This window comes from Ceratotherium simum, chromosome 3, assembly GCF_057802395.1.
Source record: "Ceratotherium simum simum isolate JZ-2026a chromosome 3, ASM5780239v1, whole genome shotgun sequence".
Taxonomy (NCBI): Eukaryota; Metazoa; Chordata; class Mammalia; order Perissodactyla; family Rhinocerotidae; genus Ceratotherium; species Ceratotherium simum.
Genome location: NC_141902.1, coordinates 23,273,866 through 23,291,512, shown reverse-complemented (window position 1 = coordinate 23,291,512; position 17,647 = coordinate 23,273,866).

Below are 17,647 nucleotides of genomic sequence, written 5' to 3'. Positions count from 1 at the left end.
GTCAAATGAAGTCAGCTAGGGCCAAGTTCTGGCCCTTCATGCCTGTAGGTTCTGATTTTAGGCATAACTTAAGAGAAGGATGAGGCTCAGGGAAATTTGGTTTACAGCAGCAGACTCAAATGACATGTGTGAGTGTGGGAATGTCATGTCATTGTGCCATTGTCATTGCTGCTAAGAATGGCCCTACCCACTTCCAATAGGTACTAGATGTGATTCAGTGAGAGACTAAGGCCCAAGGGGAGTGCCCCTCATGGGCTAGGCATGACACTCTCCTACATGTTGGTGATGAAAGTCAGGAGAAGGAAGAATAAAAGCAAAGAGAGTGTGTGATCCCAATGACCTTTTCCATCACAACATGATGGAATTCCCATCACAATATGGTAGCCACTAAGGAACCTTTATCTTACCAATACCAATGACTATTATTCTCTCTGTCCTCTCTCCACCTTAATTTGCCAGAACCTCCGTATGTGATTGTGAAACTCGAAACATTTTTAATGTTCCCTTGTCTCAGGTTCCTAAGCCTGGAAGCAGAGGATGGATCTGTTACTGGAGCATACTTAATTCACCAAGGCATTGAACTCCACCATTGAAGCTTTTTGGAGTCCATATGCTAATACTTTGGCTGTGCAGCTATGAGCACCTTAAATACCTACACATGAATACCTACTCACAAGTGGTACTTGATAACTCCCGAGGAGATAATGGGGACCAGAATCAGTGGGATGAGCACTGGCTTGTGTCCTTCAGCTTGGCCCCTCTCTCCCAGAAATCTCATCTTTGCTGCAGTCTCACAGGGACAGGGTGGTTAGGACTTTTTTCTTGACCCCATAGAGGATATAACAGATAAGAGGAAGGAAGGCTTGTTCCAAGAGGGTGCCCACCCTGGACTCTGCTGAGTGTCGCAGAAGAGAGGGTCCGCACTGGTAAATTAACTCCCAGTTGACTTGTACAGGAAAAAGATGGGCTGGAGGATGGGTGTGCATCAGAGCTGTCTTCAAATAGGCTGTCATTTGGGAGCTGCTTTTTAACACAAATACAGTGTGGGGGCAATCAGGGGAGAGAGAAGGCAAAGGGCATTACTGTTAATCCACAGCTTACCATGTTCCAACACATATATAATTCATATGTGACCTCATTCAATTCTTCATCTTCTGCATGGGTATTATCAGTAATCATGTTGTAAAATGATACAAACCCAGAGAAAATAAATGATGTGCCCAAGGTCACCTGGTTACAGAAAATGTGTACACACACACACATACACACACACACACACAGGATGCATGCCTGCCAAGCTGCAAATTTTCTTTGATATCACTCTTAGAGGTGGGGGAAGCCACAGTGGTCAGATTTTAGCCGAGCAAAGATTGTGTTCTGACAACTAGAATTCTCTTAGAATGGCTGCTCAGGTGGCCCAGGAGCTCTGTCTTCAGGGAATTGTTGCAGCAGAGGCTGGAAAATATCTTACTCAGGGACACTGGGAGGTTATTTTGATCGTGGGCATAAGGTCACTTTTAAGACCTCACAGTTCTGAGCATTTCCCTCTCAGCTGGAGGACACCTGACCTGGAGGTTCAGAGCCCTGGGATCCTGCTCAGGATTTAGCTCTATCGTCAATTTCTGGGCCTCACTATCCTCCTCTAACGAAAGACCATGGGGTCAAGGGAGAGGATTTGTAAACATTGTTCACCACAGATACTTCTCCTCAAATGGGTTATGTATGTGCCAAGGCAGCTTTCTGAAATCATATATCCATACCTGTACCTGTATCTACACATATGTATATAGACACGTCTGTATATTTTATATATGATAAGCACACAAATATATGTCTGTATGTGTGCATATATATTTGTGTGTGCTTGTGTGTACAGTTGTGTGTTTTTGTTTGTTTCGATCTTTTGGTTTTCTCTCTCTGAGCATGATCTTGGAACATCTTTGTGTCAGGAGGATTTTCAGCACTCAAAAAGAAGCTGTGTGAAGTCAACTGTTCTCCCCTTATTATGAAAGTGGCCACGATAATTAAGATATTCTGCTACAGATGAGGAAGATTGGCACATTGCTAGCTCAAGGCTAATCTTCCTCAAGCAAAAAGAAAAAAAAAGATCTTCTGCACAGAGGTCTTGGTGGGCAACAAGATGTGAGAAGGCACGCCATCTCACATGATGGGAACCCTGAGGGAACTATTTCCCCCATGTGAAAATGTGTCTGGTGTTGGTGTGCGTGTTTTGGTCAGGGCTATTCATCCACAACTGTGACTGGACTGACCTGCAAAGCTGCACACTAGATCGGCATCAAGACCTGGGAGGGGACGGCTGTCAGGCATGCCTGGCTAGCCTGACCAGTCCCAGGGAACTCAGTGTCAACAAAGAGCCTCCTATCACATGTGTGGCCTCTGAGCTAAGAGCTGGCCAACTTTGAGGGTCATGGTGGGCTTGGATGCTAAGCATGTAGCAGTAACCATGGTGACCTGTGGGTTGCAAGCTGTTCTCCATTTTTCTGGCAGCATGTGAGCGTCCTTGATCTGGTGTGATTTCAAGAAGTTAAAGAACTGTGGTATCTCTTCCATGTCAGAGTTTATACTGAACTTTATAGCCATAGTGTACCTTAGATGTAAACTGTAAAGAAATGGCTGCCCTGGTTGTGTTTTTCCTCCCTGTACCTCTCCTTCATCCAGAGGTGTGGCTCCACTGACTACAGAACTCGAAGCTTCATTTCCAATCCCATCCACTGCTGTTCTAGAGTTAAACGTGACGATGCACGTGAGAACTGGAAGTCGTCAGACAAATGAATGTTATTATCCTCAGACAAGATGATGTTCATTTGTGTGGATTTCCCACACAGATTCAGGCCAACCAATAGACCAACCTGGGTGAGGAAGAGCCTTGGGGAAATTCTGATGAAAGTTCTTTGGGCTGTAGGTTTCATGAGGGTATGTCCGGTGTCTGCCACATTCACTTCTGAGCCTCCAGGGCCTGGTACATAGTGGGTGCTCGATATCTGTTTGTTAGCTGACTGATGGCAAAAGTACTACCATCCAGTCTTGCTGCAAAGACTCTCTCCGTTACTCAACTGGCAGCTCTAGCCCTGGGGGGCAGCAAGTGTCCTAGACCAGGAGCCAGTTACCATGGGTTACCAGGAGACAGGCTGAAAGGGGCCGAGGCTGTGAGTGAATAGCCTGTGAGTAGTCTCAGAGCCAATCAGAGTGGTGTGGCTGGATGTGAGAGGGCTCAGCCACAAGGAGGTGTGGAAAAGCATCAATGAGTTGTAAAACAGCAAGGGTTTGTGAGGAGGTGGCGGGCGGTGGGAGAAAGGTTGAAGCAGAAAACAGGGGAGCAACATGAGCAGACAGAGCAGAGGTGGGCCTGCCCACAGCTGGCACCCAGTGACTGTGGTTCAATAAATAAAGGAGAAATCAGTCGTTTCCATCTAGAAATGGACTTTTATTAAGGACATGGCAGCCTCCACAGGGGAAGTCTAAACTCTTCCGGGAGAAAATGGTCAGTGATTGAAGATCTCATTGATGTTTCTCCAGAGCAGGAAGCACAGGATCTTGGTGAAGACCAGGACGTGTTCCACTCTTCATCCAAAGGAGACAATGCCTGGGCCGTGTTGTTACACACGAGGGGCCCCTGGAGCCTCCTGTAGGCAGAGGTAGGGAGGACTGAGCTGACCTCTGTGTGGTCCTGCCCTCTCTGCCTCCCTGGTGTGGGTGGTGTCTGTTTGGGGGCTGTGTGGGAGATGAGGGGCGGTCCTGGGGCCCAGCCCTGGCCTTGAGTGTTCTCCCAGCTTGACCCTGGCCTAGGCCCTGCCCCCAGAGTGTCTGTGTGGTGGGAACCCCGGAGGGGCTGCCTGGGCTTGCGGAGGCTGCGCTCTCACACAGGTGTGAGCCTGAACTGGCCTAATCCCTGGCTTGGGGCTGCAGAGCCTTGGAGGAATGGACACTGTTTCCTCACACAAAGGTGCAGTTTGATAACCAGTGGCATGTGAGTGACAGTCCTGAGAGGGTGCCTGTCTCCACCAACTCCTCTCAGAGGAGGTGGCTTTTTCTGAGGCAGCTACCTCAGGACAGGATTTTCAAATGCAAACTTCCCGATAAGGTGCTGTATTAGTCTCCTATGGCCACTGCAACAAACTGTCACCAACTTCACAGCTTAAAACCACAGAAACGTATTCTCTCACAACTCAGGAACAGTATGGGATCCTGAAGTCAGAAAAGAGTTTACACACCAATTTGGATTAGCTTTTTATAGGAACCATCCCCTGAAGAAAACCAACCTGTGACGAATTTGAAGATTGCTCACTGAGATTAAACCATCTTTTCACATGTGACCAGGGCAGGAGCCCCCTAAACTGAAGTCACTGAACTATTTTCTGTAATTTTATGAGGTAAAGAATAACCGCCAGAATGGCAGGGCTGTGACAAGGGTCAACAGTTCTAATTATGTCCCTCCTAAGAGAAACTGAATCAAGGTTGATTGAATAAATACACAGGTAGTACCCTGATTTTCTTCTTTACTTATAGCAGGCCAGGTTATTTAGACCAACCCTCCGAATGAAAAAAATTTAAGGGAAAACACAGGGGAAAAGGAAACTGTTTAAAGCATTGAGGAACTGACAAGACAGTGAGGGCCTGTCAGGTTAAATTTTGGATTTCATTCTGAAACCCAGAAAGGTAAGCAAAAGTCAAGACAAGACAAGCGATTTTTGCCATCTGAAAAATTTGGCCTTTGGTTTTGGTGATTTCTTGGGGCAAGAGAGGAATAAGAGTCAAGGCCCTGGCTCCAACCAATATGGAGAGTCAAGTAAGAAACTCTCCTCATGTTAACCTGGGGCACACGGGCTGGGCTGTCTCTTAGCATAAGGGTGAAGCAGAACCAAATCTACCCCCGACAGAGAAATTAGCCTTGCTACTGAACAAGGCAGGAAAACTAGAGAAAAGGGAAGAACAACTGGATTCTGAGAAGCTGTGACCCAGGACAGCCTTCCTGAAGATTTACAGCCTAGGTTCTCATTGGCTCTCCAGCAGTGGTCTTGATTTTCAGGAGGTTTAGAAGGGAAACGCCCCCTGGGGCCAGACAGAAGCCATTGCAAATTCTCTCTGAAGATACCTTTAGTCCAGGCCTTGGGAAGCCTGCACCCTCTGCCCCACCCACCACACACAAAATCTTTTTAAAAGTATCAAGCTGCACGTGATCAAAATACCAAAGAACACAGGAAAATGTGACCCCTTCATTGAGAGCCAGCAGAGATAACTCTGAGTTGGGGGAGATCAGCAAATACGTACTTGAGATTTTGGAATTATCTGGCACATATTATGCTACAAACTTAAAAATAACTGGAGGGAACAGGAAAATATGAAGTGTCATTAGTGATATGATACAGAACTAGACAGAAAATCTAAAAATAAAAAATGAAATAACAAAATTAAAAATTAAGTGGGTATGGGCCGGCCCTGTGGCGTAGCGGTTAAGTGCACACGCTCTGCTGCTGGCGGCCTGGGTTCGGATTCCGGGCGCGCACCAATGCGCCACGTATCAGGGCATGCTGTGGCGGCATCCCACATAAAGTGGAGGAAGATGGGCATGGATGTTAGCTCAGGGCCAGTCTTCCTCAGCAAAAAGAGGAGGATTGTCATGGATGTTAGCTCAGGGCTGATCTTCCTCACCAAAAAAAAAACCAAAAAAACACAATTATGTGGGTAGATTTGCTTGCAGATTGAAGACAACAAAAAAGAGAATTATTAAGTGGAAGGAATATTGAAAAAATTATTAGAGTATAATACATAAAAAAACAAAACTCATCTAGTAACTAGAAACTATCAAAGAAAAATGAACATTGTTTATATAAAATGATAATCACAATTTCTAACAGTGCTTAAAAAAATGGTAAAATAAATGCTAAAATGTTGGAAGAAGGTAAATGAAACTAAAAGTCCTGACTTTCTTGTATTTTCAGGGAGGATGGTAAACCTACAGATTAAATTTAGTCTTTGATAAGTTGTGGAAATATCCTGTAGTTTTATGTAAATACTAAAATAATATAAACAATGCATAACTTCCAAATAGTAGAAGAGAAAAAAGGAAGGGTAAAAAGTAATCCATCCTAGAAAAGGTAAGGTAGAAGAGGGAAAAAACCCATGGAATAGTTGGGACCAATATAAACCATAAAGTAAGAGTAGATTTAAAAGCAAATATATCAACAACTATATTAAATGTAAGCATCCTGAATGTGTGAGTTAAAATTCGAAGAATATCAGATCAGCTGTGAAAAAAACATAAATATGTACTCTGTGCAAAAGACAGGTATAAAAAGTTGAGAGTAAGGGAAAGGAAATGCATATACCATATTTATAGTAACCATAGAAAACCATTGCAGGTGTATCAATGCCAGACTAAATTGACTTTAACTCAAAAGTATCTATAAGGTTAATTAGGGTCATTTCACAATGATAAAAAGATCAATTCATCAGGAAGACAAAATGATTTTAAATTTTAATGCACCTAATTGTATGGCCAGAAAATAAATAAAATAAAAATTGAAAGAACTCCAAGGAGATAAATAAACCTACCGTCATCTCAAGAATTAGTACAGTAAGTAAACCAAAAAAAAAAAAAAAAAAAATCCACAAGGATATATATGATTTAAACAAAACAGTGAATAAACTGGATCTAATAGACATATTTAGAACATTGTGCCCAATGTCAATATGTTTTTAAAAGACACACAAAACATTTGCAAAAATTGATCATATATTGGGCCATAAAGTGAATCTTGAGGCACTAAAAATGTAAATCTTCGGAACGTTTTGTGGCCACAACATAAACTAGAAATCAAAAAAATGGTGACTAGAAGAATTCTCATAATATTAGAAAAAAAGAAATACACTTTTAAATAACCCAAAAGTCAAAATAAAATTTAAAAAGAAATAGAAATTGTTAAGTGAATAGTAATAACAGTACTTATTAAAAATTGTGGAGTGCAGTGAAGGCAGGTAGAGAAAAATTCAGTCTTAAAACTCACATATTACAAAAAACTGAAATTATTGAGCTGATACTAAGCCTAAGAGGTTAGAAATTAATAAGTGAATAAATTCAATGAAGTGGGAGGAAGAAATAAATGAAGTAGGAGAAGTTAATGAAGTAGTAGGCAAACAAACAACAGAGAGTTTTAATGAAGCAAATATTAATTATTTGAAAAGGCCGATAAAATTACAAACTTCCAGAAAAACTAATCAGGAAAAAAGAGAGGAAGTGTAAATATTTAAGATCAGGAGCTAAAAAGGGAATATTTTTACAAAGTTGCACACCATTAAAAGTTAAGCCAAGAACATTATTAAAAACTTTATGCTAACAAATTTGAAATTTTAGACACAATAGAAATATCACTCCTGACACCTGCTCAAGAAGAAACTGCAAACTTATGTAGGACTAGAGCTGTCACAGGAGCTGCAGTAGTGATCAGAGATTATCTACCTGGAGAACTGACCTAGACGGCGCACTGTTCACTTCTACCAAAATTCAAGGAAGGAAAACTTTAATCTGCAAACGCCTCCAGAAAAGAGAAAAAGAAGGAACACTACCGTCTCCTTTTATAAGGCTGGCATAACCTTGACACGAACAACAGGATAAGAGAGGAAATGTACAGGCTAACCTCATTCGTGATTCACAGACACAAAAGCCTACACAAGGCATCTACTCTCAAAACTAGTCCAACAATACAGAAAAAGGTTAACACATCACAGGCAGCTTAGGTTTACGCTAAGAGTGTAGATCTCATGTAACCATAGAAAGATCAAGTAACGTGAACTACCACAGGAACACATCTAAGAGAAAAATCATTATCTCAGTAGGCAGAAAGGCATTTGATAAAACTCAACATCCACTCGCAATAACAAAGATAAGCTTTTATCAGACCAAAAAGGAGAGAAATTTCCTTAGTCTACTACACAGTATCTGCAAAACCTACAGAAACCGTTTGATCAACACCCCATCTAGTAAAATAACTGAGGTTTCCATCCTACCTTCAAGAATGTGAGAAAGCCCTTCCCTCCAGGCTGCTTTGCACGCTGTGTGTGATCCTAGTGTGCTCCTCCCAGCTCTTTCCCTTGGGCAGGCTGGAGTCTGGAAATGATCCCAAGGGGGATCCTTTCAGGGAGTCTATGGAGATTAAAGGGGGAGAATGTGAGGAGTAGATCGAGGGAGGAAGCAGGGCTGGGCAGAGGAGAGGAGGGTTTGCAGCCCTGCTGGCTCTTTTCCTCCCTGTAATCGCGGGTCCCTGGGCCTCATGCTCTGACTCTGATGTCTTTCTTGTATTTGGGGCGAACCCTGCAGCATAGCGTGCTCAAAAAGAGCCTTGGGGACAGTGCGCATGTAGAGCTTTATTTAATGTTGTCAAGGAAGGACGGGGAGGACGAGACCTGATGCAAAATAGAGAAGATGTGGACTGTAAGGCGTGGGGTGGACGTGGAGCAGTCAGGAGAAGGTGGTGAGAAATAAACTGACAGTGTATAAATATTTAGTAGGTACTCAGAAGACTGTTGAAGAATCAGTGATAGAAAAGGGAAAGACTTTCCAGGAGCTGCTTGGGATCTCCAGAGAATCAGGCTTGGGAGAGTCCGTTAGAACTGACTAGTTGTCAACAATTAGTACATTTTTGCATTTTTCTCAACCTATGCAACAAAAACTCCATCCAGGGCTGGGCTGGTCGTGTAGTGGCTGGGTTTGCGTGTTCTGCTTCCGTGGCCCGGTCTTCCAGGGTTCGGATCCCGGTCACGGACCTGCGTACCGCTTATGAGGCGGTGCTGTGGCAGGCGTCCCACATACAAAGTAGAGGAAGGTGGGCAAGAATGTTGGTCCAGGGCCCATCTTCCTCAGAAAAAGGAGGAAGATTGGCAACAGATATTAGCTCAGGGTTAATCTTCCACACCTAAAGAACAACAACAATAATGACAAAAAAATGACATCTCTGACTTTTTCTGTCTCTCTATACAATGTTTCATTTCTGGCATTTGATCTCATCTTTTTTGCGGTTTTTAGATTACTTTTAGATGGTGTAATGTGCACCCCTTCTTGTATATCACCACCTTCCATCACTAAGTTTCATTTCTAGGAACATGACTTTCTAGAAGTGAAGACCAATTGTGTAATCTCAGTATTGACTTTTTACATGCAGATTGAATATTCGGCTTTAGGAATTCCACCGAACTCCCTCCTTCCTATGTGATTTCCATCCTCTTTTTTCCATCATTATATAAAATGGCTGTACACCCCACACGTGATGCTCCAGATCAGTGTTCTCATCTGATTTCTTGCTTCCATTCCAGACTCGAGCCTGAGGGGAGGAGGGTATATGATAGACTCAGGAAAACCTGTGACAGGCAGACAATGGGAGCACTGTGAGTGGGGTCTGTATGTGATAACCCTGTGCCATGGCATCCAGATGGAAGGTAGACATTCCAGCATGGCTTAATCAGTTGTACTATAACCTTGACACTCCTTTCATTGCCCTAAATTTAATAAAATAGAATAATCCCTTCAAAATGTGTCATAGAATAAATGCATAGTGCTTGGGGAAGTGGTGAGAATTCATTTTGATTAGCCAATAATCCACAAACTAGACTGCTGTCACCACAAGTTACCCTTCTAGGGTTCACTGTGTCAAAAGAGCCATTGACTTTTCATAATCACTGTAGCCACTGTAGGAACCTCATAAAGAGAAGACCACTGTGGGCCTTAGATCAAAGATAGAGATGCAAATTCCTGCCAATTGTGAGCCTTTCCATAGTTTGAGCTGATATGGGGAAGCTAACTCATAGGACCACTGGAGAAACAGTTTCTAAGGGAAGAGTTTTATACAATACAGATGGAGATGGAATGACAGATTTAGTTTCTAGTCTCCAGGAGTGAGACATATATTAGCTAAGTACACACACATGTATAGGATTATGAATGGTGGCAAGTGCTCTGAAGGAAAAACAATTATAGGAGAAGATGACAGGTTGACCTGTCTTTTTCTAGAGGTAGGAAAGACTTTCCTGAGGAGGTTGATGGTGCTCAGGGCAAGCTACCCCAGGAAGCACCACTCTGGTATGCGGATTATTTCGAGCTGAAGCCAATAAGGACTCAGAGAACTCAGGAAGAATATTTGAGTTTCCCCTCCCAATCTGCCTAAAGAATTTAAAACAAAAGATCTGTTTCAGGAAGGAGTTATTATCATGACGGCTGTAAAGATAATGTAGGATAGAGGTTACAATAGAGAAGGCACCAAGCCTCTTTTATCAAAAACTCTGTCTCTCCCTGACCACATTATCTATAGATGACCCTGAAAAGAATTGTCTTCCTGGCCTCTGAAGTCCCAGACCACTACCCACCCCCAACACGTTCCTCGCCTTTAGCTGCAATACTTAAGCAAGCAGCTTAGACAGAGGGACGGGTTGCTCATTTCTGAGTTTCTCCCATGTATACATGTTATTAAACTTGGCATTATTTTCTCCTGCTCACCTGTCTTGTTGATTATTTGGCCAGCCATAAGAACCTTAAGGAAAAGGGCAGAGGGAGATTCTCCCTCTCCCCCAACAAGGTCATATTTACCAGTCATGCAAACGTACAGTTGAAGATGGAAAGTGTTCGCTGATATGTTCAAGTAATTATCTTGAGGTGACCACACACAGAAGTTCTGAAGTGACTGAGCACCATGAGAAATAATGAGAAATTTTGCCAAAAATTAAATTCTTCTATTTTCCACAAAACATGTGAAATTCAAAGGCAATAGACAGAAGTGAATAAATTGGAGTCTTTGAAAATTTAAATCTTCTGTTTAACCAAAGGCAACATCATAGAGCAAAAAATAACTTTGGATTGGGAGACGATGATTACAGTGATCTGTTGAAAAATTGGCACCTAGAATCTATAAAGAAGTCTAAAATCCTTAAGGAAAACAAACAATCAAATGTAAATGTGAAAGAGAAAGACAACAATTTGCAGAGGAGCAAACTCAAATGGCTAATAAATATTTGAAAAGATGAAGGGAAGTGGTAATAAAAACCACCATGATTTGCCATTTCACACCTAGTAGACTGACAAAAATGATGAAGACTTACAATACTCAGTATCGTTGGGAGCATTAACTGGATCAATAACTTTGTGAAGCAACCAAGCAACTACCAAGACAAGTAAAGTTACACACACTCTCTAACACAGCCATTCCACTGTAAGGATATACCCTAACATCCCTAGAGAGATTCATGTCAAAGATAGCTCACTGCAACTTTTTCTATTAGAAAAATGGGAAACAACCTAAATTTCCTAAGAATAGAAGAATAAATTGTGATATTTGCATACATTGGAATGTTATGCATCCATTAAAATGAATGAACTCTACTCGCATGCATTGACATGGATAAATCTCAAAAATGTATCATTGATTTGTTTCTTCCAGGGAACGAAACAGTATGACTAGGAGTCAGAGGTGAGAGGAGTATTTTGACTTTTTTATGCTTTTGGAACCCAAATTTTGCACCAAGTAAGTGTGTTTCTTTAAAAAAAATCAATTAATTTTTTAAATGTTGAATAATAAAATGGTTGCAGAGAGCTGGTATAGGATAAATCATTTTTTAAATGTTTGAAAACAGACCAAACGAAGAACCACCAGTGCACTTCTGCTCCCCTCACTGTTTCCACAACCCCGACTGCACCCAGTTTAGCTCAGACAGAGTCCAAACTTCCCCGTGGTTTCTACACCTGAGCCACTACACTGGCTGGGAACCACAGGTCTTGATTTTCTTCCTTTATTTGCTTCTGACAACAAAGACAAGAGGGGAAGAAAAATACAGCGAGGGCAGAGAGACAGCAGAAGCTACACAAGCAGGGAGAGGCTGGGGCCCCTGAGTTCTCGCTTTCCTTCCACCTCTGAGGGAAAACACTTGGCATGTGGAGCAGCCCCTGCCCTGGGCAGCCTTCCTGGAAAGCCTGCTCCTCTGACTGATCTTGACAGCTGATCTCCTTCCTTCCTCAAGATCGTTTACTTCCTTCTGTCAGAAAATTATCACACGAGCTGGCTGAGATAAAACAAGGCACTTTGTTGAAACCTGTTGTAAACATTGTTGTAACAAATAGATAAATCAGCTGATGTCTGCAATGTGACCCGCTCAGATCTCTAAGTCCTGTCGTGTCTGAGAACTGACCCTTCCCTTGGGCCCTCCAACTGGAGGATGAGGACTAAGCTTGAATGGTCAGTTGACAGACTCAGATCACTAGGCTTAGTCTCTTCTCTCATTAATAAATTCCTCCTCTTTGCTTCCAACTAGCTTGGAATTTTCCTTCCCATTGGAGGCTGAGCCAGTCTTCAATTTTCTTAGAGAAGCCCAAGGAGAAGAAAATATTCCTTTTCTTAATCCATTGAATGTGTATTGAATGTCCTGACCTTCTCCTGATATCTCATGATCTCTAAGGCCTGGGGCCACTGTGTCATCACCTCCCAGGTCAGAACCAGGTGAGCATTGTCTTATGTCCCCCTGGGCCTGCTCACAGTTCTGTCTGCTCAGGAGCCTGCTCTTGCTTCTATCAAGGCCTATGTGCCTTGGAACTGGGATGGCGTATATGTTTCCAGAGCATTTGAGCCCTTGAAGTGATTTTGAACCTGATACAGAGAAGGTCCTATGTCCTAGGGGGAAGATATCCCAAACGCAACTCTTTAGGTGACCCTGAACCGTCCCTGCCCCATTTTCTTCCCTCGGTTCATTTAAAAGCTTTGTCATTGTCACTCTTGAAGTTCATGGCATTTGCTGTAGGGAGAATTCTAAAATGACCCCCAGTGCCTCTCACCCTTATGTAATATCCTCCCCGCTGAGCGTGGCTGGAGTCTGTGAATATAATAAGATATCACTTCCATGATTATGTTAGGTTATATGACAAGAGTGAGGTGATCTGGGTAGGCCTATCCTAATCACATGAACCCTTCAAAAGTAGAGAGTTTTCTCTAGGTGGTTACAGAAGATGAAGTCATAGAAATCCCAAGCATGAACAGGACTTGATGTGCCATTTTTGGATTAAATATTGAGGGGGCCATGTGTCAGGAAGGAGGGCAGCCTCTGGAAGCTGCCCCCTACGATAGCCAGTGAGGAGATGGGGCCGTAAGTCCTACAACAGCCAGGAACCGAGTCCTGTCAACCTCCTGAATAAGCCTGGCAGCTTATCCTTTCCAGAGCCTCCAGATGAGAGCCCAGCCTGGCTGACATCTTGATTTCAGCCTTCAGAGACCCTGGGCAGAGAACCCAGTGGAACCTGCCCAGACTTCTGATGTACAGAACTGTGAGATAATAAATGGGTCCTATTTTAAGCTGCTAAATTTGTGGTAATTTGTTACACAGCAATAGAAAACAAATACAGCATTAATTAGAGATATCGACCTGAGAGAAAACGGACATCTTTTTAGAGTTGAACAAAATAGAGAAAAGAGACGAGAAAAAGGAAGACAGCCATCACCTCACTTGGAATGTGATCCTGAATAAATGAAAATGACATCCTTTCTTTTCTGTTTTTCCCTTGTGTTAATGGTCTCTGTTTCATCTGCATCTTCTCTTTTTCTTTTCCTTTTCTCCATTTTCTCTCATACCTCAACTGAGATGCTGTATGTGAGATTGTGCGTCAGTGCATAAAGAAGGGTTGATCGATAGGGAGTATTACCTTCTGAAGCAAACAAGCTTTCCCTCCTGCTTTATGGTCCAGTCCAAGTTTCTCTTCTGAGAGAAGCCTGGAGGGGAGCAGCACCGCATGAGGTGGGAGCTGTGAGCTACTGAGGGCCCCGTGCAGTAGGAATGGGACAATGATGAGCAGATGACGTTTATCGAGCTCCTATTCTGCATCAGGTACTGTTTCGAGTGCTTTATATGAATTCATTCAATCCTATAATATCCCATGAGGTTGTAGTATTATTATCACTAATTTACAGTTGAGAACACTGAGGCACACCAGGTTAAGGGACTTTTCCAAGGTTGTGCCTTTAGGTGGTAGTGGAACCAGGATTCATACTTCAGCTGTCTGGCTGTAGAGTGTGCACACTTAAGCACTACCTGGAAGATTTTTATCCAAGTCAAAGTTCCTTGTGGGAAAAAATAATATATCCCATGTATCCTTGTGAATGACAAGCCCCCCTGACCTTTCTATGCTCTACCTACATGGGGACTGTCTTCTGCTCCCCTAGAGCTGCCTTGATCTCAGGACAAGGCCGGATCTCCTGCACCTCCTAGGGGTGGTGGTGAGGGGGAGTAGTCTTGAGTGATTTTCTTGTGTCAGGAGTATCCTTGAGCAGCTTTCTGAGTTACATTGGGAGAGAAAATTCTCAGAAGGAAGGTTTTATAGCTCACTGGGCCCCCATGGGTGGCAGGACCAGGAGGGAGAAACATCAGGTCAGGGAATGAAGGAGAAGGTGCTGAGGTGGTGGGTCTGAGGGTCATGGAAACTTGCCACTGCTTGGACCTACTTCCTGAGATTCTGAGGGAAGGTGATCCTGCTGCAGTCCAAGTGCGGACAGCCGACTCTGCCGAGGCAGGTAATCAAAAGAGATCTCTTCTCCACTCCCCTAACCCAATAAGAAAAACCTCCTTGTGGTCCCAGAGCAGGCTCCTTATCATTGGCTGGGGAGACACCATGAGACTGTAGATGTTTAGGACACTGTGGTGAAGAAGTAAAATGACAGCTGCCACCCCGTGAGGACTTGATGGGGCGGGGTGGGCAGATTTCATCCTGTCACAACCTCAGGTCTAGTTGCATGAGTCTCCTCCCTGGTGACAAAACAACCACATCAAAATATCTTTTACAGCCCCAGCTCTAACAGTGTCCTATTACATACAGGTTGCAAGTCTGAGGTACACAATTACATTCCATAGTCCACACTCGTCTGCCTTAGGAGATGAGTTTTATCACCAACCCTCCAAGCAGCCCCAAAGATTTCCTGGCTCATGTTTGTGCAGAAGGCTGTGATACTTAGTGTCCTCACTGTTAAAACAGAGGATACTTTTTGTGTCTGAGATTGCTGGTTGCCTGCCCCATATCCACCTTCCATTCTTCCTCGGTAAAGAACCTTAATTCTGCTCAGAGTGGTAGTATATCCAGCTAAACACACTCACCCTCCCAGACTCCTTTGCACATGGTGTTTACATGTGACACAATACTAGCCCATGAAAGTCACTGAGCAGGGTTTCTAGGAGCAATTTTTCAAACGATAGCTTCTCTTTCTCCTCTTGTGCCTTCCTTTCACACCTGGAGAAGGAGTCCTACTTATGACATATGACTGTGGGATAATAAGATTGGAGACTTCTCCCTCCCTCTCTCCCTTTTACTAGTCTGCTGTCTCCATCACAATGTCTTATTTCCAGTCTGCATTTTCTGCCCGTGGAATAGCTGCTGATGCTCCGATGAAGCCCTCTATTGGACTCACCCTCCCATTGCGCCTTCCAGAGGAAGTCACCTAATGGGCATGAATCTGCAGAGAGCCCCGGGGTAGGAGGAGACTGCACAGAGAGAGCAATGTGTCAGCAGTGAACCAACCCTACTGATGACATGTGATGAGAGAGAGCGCTCCCAAGACACCGGGCTTGGGCCATGTTTCAGACCCTGGAACTATGACATGACCCTAGTGTGCAGTCAGTCCCAAGAATGGCTAATAAGGTTAAATTCCCTGCCAGCTCAGATGTATGGCAGGCACAGTCACAATTACACCAATTTATAGAGAGTAAGAGAGGTGATATGGTAAGAGAGGCTCTTGACCTTCCAGGGTTTGAGGCCGAGGAACCTGGGGAACACGGATCCATCTTTAGGAGACTGAGCCTGGTCCCTTAATCACGGGCTGACCCTGTAATTATTGTGCAAACTGGAACACTTGAGAGTAAGAGGGGGCACTGCTCACCAGGAAACTCATTTTGGACCGTGTGTGAGCAAGAAATCGACTCCTGTTGTGTCAGTCACTGAAATGCTAAAACATCAGTTAGAACAGTTAGGGTTATCTTAACTAAGACATGGATCAACTTACTTAAGCCTCCTTTTTTCTGACATGGAATATATTTTAAGATTTTATTTATTTTATTTTTTCCCCCCAAAGCCCCAGTGGATAGTTGTGTGTCGTAGCTGCACATCCTTCTAGTTGCTGTATGTGGGACTCGGCCTCAGGATGAACGGAGAAGTGGTGCCTCGATGCACACCTGGGATCCGAACCCGGGCCGCCAGCATCGCAGCGCGCGCACTTAACCGCCAAGCCACAGGGCCGGCCCTGGAATATATTTTAAAATAAAATTATTTTAATAATTATAAAATTTAAAATAGTGAATAAATTCAAAACTAGAAAGAAGAAAAATGTCAGCCTTAATTCTACTAGCCAACTGACCACAGATAACCAATGGATTTCCACCTATGATTTTTCTGTGTATATTTTTATATAGGTGTCATCACAATATATTCAGTTTTGAATCCTATAGTTTAAGTTACTCAACAGAACCATTTCCTCATTTTATTAAAGATCTATTATTGAATCTTGTTTTAGAATCTCATTCATATTTAACAAATATGTATTTAAGTTATATAAATAATACATAAAAGTTTTAGAAAAAATAGGAAAATGGATACATAGGAAGAAAAAAAAGCCTAAAAGAAAACTATGTATATAAGCAAAAATTTGATTGTAGTATATACTGTTCTGTAACCTGCTTTTGACCAAAAATACCTGGCGAACATTCTTCCATGTGGCAAAATGTAATTCTATCTCATAACTTTAAGTTTCCATAGTGTTCAGTCATGTGTAACTTTTTAAAAGCTCATCCTCATATTAGTGCTGAACATTGGCATTGTTTCTATGATTTGACTTGCGTAACAAATCTATAAGGAATAACCTTGTCTGCTTTTCTCCGTGTGGTTGACGGCTAGGGCAAGGACTCCTTTCCTCCTTTTTTCAGGATCTCTGTGTACCAGATGCAGACATGCCATTTTCTCAATGTCCATAGTGAATCTCAGTATTATCATTTTTGTAAATCCTTCCCAATCAGATAAGCAAAAATTATTAATATTTTAATTTGCATTGATTAATTAGTGAGTTTTACCTTTTTCCAAATGTTTATTAGTCTTTTAAAATAACCTGTCCATTAATATTCTTAGCTTAGTTTTCTAGAGCTGTGGATAATGTAGATGTGAAGGGCTGCAGAATCCATAATGTGCATGTGCCGTATTTTACCCTTTTCCTATTTTGGACATTAATACTGATTCCAATTTGGGGTCTATTATTAAGTAATGGTGTGGTGACATCTTTATGAATAACACACACACACACACACACACACACACACACGCACGCACTTTAAACCTCATGTAGGAACAAGTCCAAGAAATAAAAATCACTGGATCTAGAGAGAGAATTAGATGTAAACTGACTTAGACATCATTTTAAGTCAACAGGTCCCATCAAGTGCAGCCCAGTCTTCCTGATGCTGCAGGCGTTACAAGGTAATAGTTTTTCTTCCAAATGTGCGTCATAGTATGTCAAGTGCTCCTATCAGGCGTGAGGGGAATTGACCCATCAGGCACTGTCCCTCAAGGCCACACACCTGGGCCCCTGGTAACGGATGTCCTTGGCCCCTCTCTCTCTGGCTCTGGCTTACA